The 7,594-nt window shown below is 42.1% G+C and overlaps 1 non-coding gene across 1 annotated transcript; it reads right to left on the reverse strand.

Moving 5' to 3' along the window:
* Positions 1-1,052: 1,052 nt before the first annotated feature.
* On the reverse strand, positions 1,053-1,156 carry LOC112788680 (small nucleolar RNA R71). The gene has a single exon (XR_003196036.1). It is a non-coding gene; the product is annotated as a small nucleolar RNA R71 (small nucleolar RNA).
* Between the last annotated feature and the right edge of the window lie 6,438 nt (positions 1,157-7,594).

The raw sequence follows: 7,594 nt of genomic DNA on the forward strand, positions 1-7,594 counted from the left end.
TCTCAACTCAATTTCTGATTCGCTCAACTAGAACATTCCTCTAATTAAAGTTGCTTGATCAATCAATCCTTGTGGGATTCGACCTCACTCTATTGTGAGTTTTTACTTGACGATAAATTCGGTACACTTGCCGAAGGGAGATTTGTTGAGAGACAAGTTTTCCGTGCATCAAGTTTATGGCACCGTTGCCGGGGATTGATTGTGCATCAACAATGATTAGATTGGAGGATAACAAGATTGAGCATTTTATTTTTGTTTGATTTAAATTTCTGTTTGAGTTATTTACTTCCTATTTTAGTTAATTTCTTCCTTTCCCCCCACTTTTTCTTTGTTATTTACTATTCATCTCACTAACCCACTAACTGTTTGATATATTGCATCACTCACACTAACAGTAATTCTGACAGATATACTTTCTGCACCTATTCTCTGTGCTTGTACTTGTTGGTTGTATGACAGGGAGAAGAAGTGGGGCTTCAACTTCCTTTGATTCTGAACCTGAGAGAACCTTCCTTAGACTAAGGAGGGAGGCAAGAGACAAATGTGTAGTTGGTGCTGAAGAAGAGGAGGAACACTTTGAGGAATACTTTGAACCAAACATGGAAGAAAACATGGAAAACCATCATGAAGAAGAGGCTCACAACCATGGAGGAAGAGGTCGAGCAAATCATGCTGCGGAGGATAGAAGAGTTTTAGGCTCTTACATCAATCCAAACCCAGGAAACTGTGGAAGTAGCATTCAAAAGCCAACCATTCATGCCAACAATTTTGAACTGAAGCCACAGCTCATCACCCTTGTGCAGAACAACTGTTCGTTCGGAGGAAGTGTCCAAGAGGACCCAAATCAACATTTAACCACCTTCCTGAGAATATGCGACACAGTGAAGTCTAATGGTATTCATCCTGACGCCTATAGACTGCTCTTATTTCCATTCTCACTCAGGGATAAGGCAGCCAAGTGGCTGGAATCTTTCCCAAGGGAAAGCTTGACAACTTGGGAAGACGTGGTGAACAAATTCTTAGCAAGATTTTACCCTCCTCAACGAATAAATAGGCTGAGAGCTGAGGTCCAAACTTTCAGGCAACAAGATGGTGAGACTTTGTATGAAGCATGGGAGAGGTTTAAAGACCTGACAAGGAGGTGTCCACCTGACATGTTCAACGAATGGGTGCAGCTGCACATTTTCTATGAAGGGCTGTCTTATGAGTCAAAGAAGGCCGTATAGACCATTCATCCGGAGGATCTTTCAACAAGAAGAAAACCATTGAGGAGGCTATAGATGTCATTGAAACAGTAGCAGAGAACGACTACTTCTATGCTTCCGAAAGAGGGAACACAAGAGGAGTAATGGAGCTAAACAATGTAGATGCTCTGCTGACCCAAAACAAGCTCATTACCCAGCAGCTGGCTGACCTCACCAAGAAGATGGAGAGGAACCAAGTGGCAGCAATCTCCACTTCATCAACAACCCAAGAAGTAGTGAATGAAGAAGCAGAGGGAAGTCAGGAGCAAGCCAACTACATTGGGAATTCACCAAGGCAAAACCATGATCCATACTCCAAGAACTACAACCCTGGATGGAGGAATCACCCAAACTTTGGAGAGAGGTGAAGCAAAGAAAGTCAGATGGGAAGATTGCAAGATGGTTACTATAAGTAGGAAGGAGGTTGAGGAAAAGTAAAACAAGCCATTAGAACAACTTGGAGAGACATCAGCAGAGAAACAGGAAAAAGATCACCAAGAACCCAAAATTTCACAAAAAGAGCTGACACAGAAGGAGCTGCTGAAACTCTATGCACCGTTTCCCCAATTACTCAATGGTGCTGTAGAGAAGAGAATATACTCAAGGTTTCTTGACCTGTTTGCATCCCTCCATGTAAACATATCATTCATCAAGGCCCTCCAACAAATGCCCTCATATATTAAGTATATGAAGGAGCTGCTGACCAGGAAAAGCTCACTCAAGGGAGGACAAACAATAGTGATGAATAAGGAGTGCAGTGCTCTCATTCAACCAGAGTTGCCTATAAAAAGGAAGGACCCAGGGAGTTTTCACATCCCCTGTGCCATAGGAGAAACATTGTTTGATAAGGCACTCTGCGATTTGGGAGCAAGCATCAACTTAATGCCTTTATCCCTTATGAAAAGGCTGCAGATCAATGAGATAATACCCACAGATGTAATTATCAGGCTGGCTGACAAAACTCAAAAACAAGCAATAGGAGTGGTTGAAAATGTGCTGGTGAAGGTGGGAAAATACTTCCTTCCCACAGACTTTGTCATCTTGGACATGGAAGAAAGTCACACTCACCCAATCATATTGGGAAGACCGTTCTTAGCTACAGCCAGAGCACTCATAGATATGGAGCGAGGGGAGCTAATTTTGAGGATCCATGATGAACAACTCAGCTTCAATGTCTTCAAACTCTCACAATAAACAGATCATAATGAGATACTAAGGGAGGAGGCAAGCACTGAAGCACAACCAACACCTCTGGGAAACCACTTGGTTGAAGAACAAGGCAATCAGCAGCTGTCACAGCTCAAGGAAAATAAGGAGGAACCTAAACAACCAGAGTCATATGAGACCAGTAACAAAATTCCCTTAGAAGAGGAGGTCACAAAGAATAAGGCAACATCAAAAGAGACAAAGAGGAAGGCACCAAGGAGGTAGAGGAACAAGAAGATCCCTACAGAGGACTTCTCTCCAGGGGATAAAGTAATCTCAGCTTACTTCCCAGCTATTCCCCCCGATCTCCCCACCATCCCATCTCAGCTACCTAAGGTCTTTACCATCAACAGAGTTCTTTCCTTAGAACATGTAGAGATCCTTGATGAAGCCAATGGATATAGGTCTACTACAAGAGGGGAAGATCTGAAGCATTACCAACCGCCATGACAAAGGCAAAACGTCAAGCTAGTGACGCTAAAGAAGCGCTTCATGGGAGGCAACCCATGTTTTACATGCTTTTAAAAGTAGTTAATAATGCAAGGTTCAGGGATTTCAAATCAACTTGACATGGACTTGAATGAATCCTTGTGTGCAACATATAGTGAAGAACAAGTTTGGTGTTCAAGGCACACTAAGAGAACATCAATGTAACCCATATCATGTCACTCTTAGGGGCCTTGAACAAATCTTTTACACCACACGACACCAAACTAAGTTTGGTGTTGCCAATGTTGCACACATGGATGTTGAGTTAGTCAGTTGGTTTGCTCTAATGAATGGCACTTAGTTAGTTAAAACAAAAACTTTAAAAAATAGTTATTCTTTTTTTTTTTTGCCGCTACTATCCACACATATTTTTTTATCACAATTATTTTATTTTGTAGGAGAGAAGAAAGGGGTATTGAAGTGGATTGAGTGGACAATTAAATGAGGAAGGTTTGGCCACTTCATGAAGGAGGATGACACACTTGTCTTCAAGGGGAATACATTGGAAAATGTGGCCATGCAACATTGGAAGAAGGATACTCTTGGAGACCGAACAAATTCCCTTCATAAAGTTGATGATCCTTGTCCTCTTCACATGATAAACCCCATCTGTCCATAACATAACAACTCCATCAATCCACACCTTTCATTTACTCACCACCTTTCTATATAAGTAATCTGTATTCCGTACCCCACCTTCACATTCCACTCCCACTCTTCACACTTCTCCCTTTTCGGAACCAAGCACTTCCTACCCCACTAAAAACACTCTCACCAACTCCCTTCATTGCACCAAATCCTAATCAACCGAAGTCCATTCTCCACACCCTTTCTTTTCAAAAGTCACTCATGGCATCATCAAGCTCTAAAAGAAGAAAGGGAAAGGAGCCTATAGAGCAACGTTCTTTTGATGAAAAGAAGTTCAGAACTTCTTATCATGTATTACAGTACGGATGGATGGTTGATAAGGAGATCGTCTATGAGCTGGGCTTTCAAGTCAGAAAAACTGAGTGTCCCAAAATCACAAAGAAGGTGGAAAAGAGAAGATGGGAGCTCCTCACTGATCCGGTCACTAGGGTAAATGCAAATCTTGTAAGAGAATTTTATGCAAATGCTGTTCGTTATGATAAGGCAGATGAGTCTTATACAAGTTTTGTAAGAGGAAAGACCGAGGATTTCAGTCCTATGAGTATCATGAGAGCATTAAAGTTGCGGTCTATACCGTTTGAGGAAGAGAGCTATCATTTAAGAATTGATAACAGCCCAAATTATGACCAGATTGTGCGAGATATATGTGTACCAGGTGCTGACTGGGTGCGAGATTCCGAAAGGAAACCCAAGTTCATTAAGAGAGGGGACCTCACTCCTGAAGCAAAGGGGTGGTTCGAAATTGTAAGGAGATCCATCCTCCCCGCAGGGAACAACTCAGAGGTGAATCTCAAAAGAGCCACAATGGTACACTGTATACTCAAAGGAGGAAAGATCAAGGTTCATGAACTCATAGCCCAAGGCATTAGGAAGAGGGCTGAAAATAGCGATGCTAGAGGAAAGTTAGGCTACCATAGCACTATTTTCCGACTCTGCGACAAGGCTGGGGTGGTGTTTGAAGATGAAGACCCCGAGTGGATCAAAGAGGGCATTCCCATTACAGTTCGAAGGATGAATGCTATTGCATCCCCCCTACCTCAACGGAAGCCAAGAAAGAGGCCAGCCCATCAAGTAGTAGAAGGACAAGACCTAGAAGAGCAAGCCCCAGCCACCTTGAACATGAACCAATTACAAGAAGCCATTGATGGCTTATCTAGGCAATATTGGGAAAATCAAGAGGCACAGAAGGAGCTCCAGCTACAAATGATGAACCGTCAAGAAGAATCATTTTCTAGATGGATGAATCAACAAGGGGAATGGGAGAAGCAAATGATGGAGCAGCAATTGGAACAAGGAAAACAATGGGGTGAATCTTTCCACAGGATAGAACAAAGGCAAATTGAACAACAAAAATCTATCCAGAAGCTAATCAACATCCAAGCACATCAAGGTGCACATATACATGAGATGCATCGAAAATAAATAGAACAAGCAGAACTCTTTGACGAGCACAGGGCATTCTCTGAAGGGGTTTACATGAGTGAAAGTGGAAATCATGTAAACATGCTAGCAAGGCTTGGATACTTAGTTGGACAGCTACCTAATGTACATCTGGGAATCACAAAATATGACGAAGTGAAGGATGAGTTAGCACGAGAAGAAAGAGTAAGGGTGGAGAAGAGTCATGAATCGGTAAAGAAGGCACTTGAAGACTGGAAAAGAGCCAGACTAGCACGGATGTAAGGAAGCACAAGTAGACACAAAGAGGACAAGCAACAGGAAGAGCATGGGCAACCCCATGAGTAAAAGGTGGTGGAGTTCCCTCTATGTTCCATCTTTTTCAAGCTTTAAATAAGGAAAATCATGTATGAAATAGAACATGTTCCTTGGTAGTTTAGAAATTTTCAATTCTGTCTTTAAGTTTTTCATTGCCTAGGTCTATGATTACTAGTCAAGTTGCTTGTTTTCAATTCCATCCTGCTTATTGTGTTGCTTGTCTCCCTTTGAATCAAATAAAAAGAGAATGTTTTTTATCAAAGACCAGAGTGGAGTTCATATTGTGAAGTAAGTTCCTTAGTGTGTGAGGTGGTCATAAGTTAGCTAAGTTGGTTCACCAACAAGGGTGGGAAGATGACCATCTGTCCTGAATCATATGTTTGAAACACACTCCATGAGACTAGCTAAATAACAAGATCCTAATAAGAAAAAGGGGGAAAGAACAATAAGAGTTGAAAAAGAAAGAAAAGTTAATAAAGAATAAGGCTAGGCACCAAGGGTTTGAAACTTGAGAGATGTGTCTGTGGTGCTCCTGTACCAAGGATCTTCTTGGATGAATAAGTTCTTAGGAGTGCTTCATCACTTGGTAACTTGGGTTAACTAACCCAGGATTATCAACTGAAAATCCACTATCAAGAGCAACCTTGCTACAGAACATTTAGTAACCTAAAGAGGTGCTGGACACCAAGGTCTCAAGAAAGGAAACAACAAACCATGTGCCTGTGGTGTATATGTATGGGGGAAAGAGACTTGAGGGAGTAAGTCCTTAGGGGTGTCTTAAAACCTAGCACCTTGAACCAACTGGTTCGGGAGTGCTGGCTGAAAGCTTATCTTAAAGAGTCGCCCCCTCACAGAGCACTTAGCCTAAGAACACAAATAAGCCCTGAAAACAATAAAAGGATCAATGAATAAGAGACTCATAGGGTGCAATCAAGTGAGTATTCCAGGACATGATAAAGGTCTGAAAGCCAGTGAAGGAATGAACCTAAGTTGCTATGCATGAAACCACCATAAAACCAAGGATATGACCTTCACAATAATGACTCATTCCTCTTGGCATTCCATTCATCATTCTCTTGTTCCAGTACTTGCTTAGGGACAAGCAAGCTTTAAGTTTGGTGTTGTGATGCCAGGGCATTTTGGCCAGTTTCACTGACCTTTTCTTTACTATTTTAGGGTAGTTTCATGCATTTTCTTAGGAAATAAGCAAGGTTTGGGTAGAATTTCACTTACATCTTGATTTAAGCATACATTGAGCACTTTACATGATTTCATGAGAATTTTACATGAATTAGATGACAAATTGGATGATGCATGTCTCATGATGTGGATTAGAACTTTGATGCACTGTATTGCTTGATTTCAGGACAAAGGAAGCAAGAAAGAGCCACGTTAGCAGCCACATTAGTCTAACAAACGTGACCACCAGCGTGGAATGGGAGCTAGCTTGCAACGTTAATGAGAAAAGTAATCGCCAATAACATCCTCGAAGCCATCATAGCCCACGTTAAGAGTCACGTTAACTAAGTTAACGTGAACTCTAACATGGAAGAAAGAAAGTGGAGCCAACGTTAGTGACACTCACCTTTGTCACTAATGTTGGACCAAGCTCACTTTGTCACTAACGTTGGCCAAGCCACAATGAGCCACGTTAACTCCCACGTTAACTTAGTTAACGTGGAGGCTAACGTGGAGAAAGCATGTGATTGCCAACGTTAGTGACACTTACCTTTGTCACTAACGTTGGGGTGAACCCACACAAGCCACTCTATGAGCAACGTTAACTCCCACGTTAACTCAGTTAACGTGGAAGCTAACGTAGATAAGAGAGATGATGAGCCAACGTTAGTGACACTCACCTTTGTCACTAACGTTGGAGATGGCTAGCATTACTACGTTAGAAGCCACGTTAACCTAGTTAACGTGGACTCTAACGTGGGAAGTAGGGGCACATTGGAACGTTAGTGACAAAGGTAAGTGTCACTAACGTTCTCGAAGGATTGGCAAGCTTACGTTAAGAGCCACGTTAACTAAGTTAACGTGGACTCTAACGTAGGGGGAAGGGAAGTCTCTCAACGTTATTGGAAAAGGTGAGTCCCAATAACGTGTACGAAGGATCAAGAGGCAACGTTAGTGGTCACGTTGGTGCCACTAACGTTGAAGTTAACGTGGATTATCCTTGGGTGAGAAACGTTAGTGAAAAAGGTGATTGCCACTAACGTTCTCGAACCCACACTCTCACTTAACGTTAACGCCATTAACGTCCTGAGCTAAACACCCTGCCTACTCCA

The sequence above is a fragment of the Arachis hypogaea genome, chromosome 20, assembly GCF_003086295.3.
Source record: "Arachis hypogaea cultivar Tifrunner chromosome 20, arahy.Tifrunner.gnm2.J5K5, whole genome shotgun sequence".
In the NCBI taxonomy this organism is placed as follows: Eukaryota; Viridiplantae; Streptophyta; class Magnoliopsida; order Fabales; family Fabaceae; genus Arachis; species Arachis hypogaea.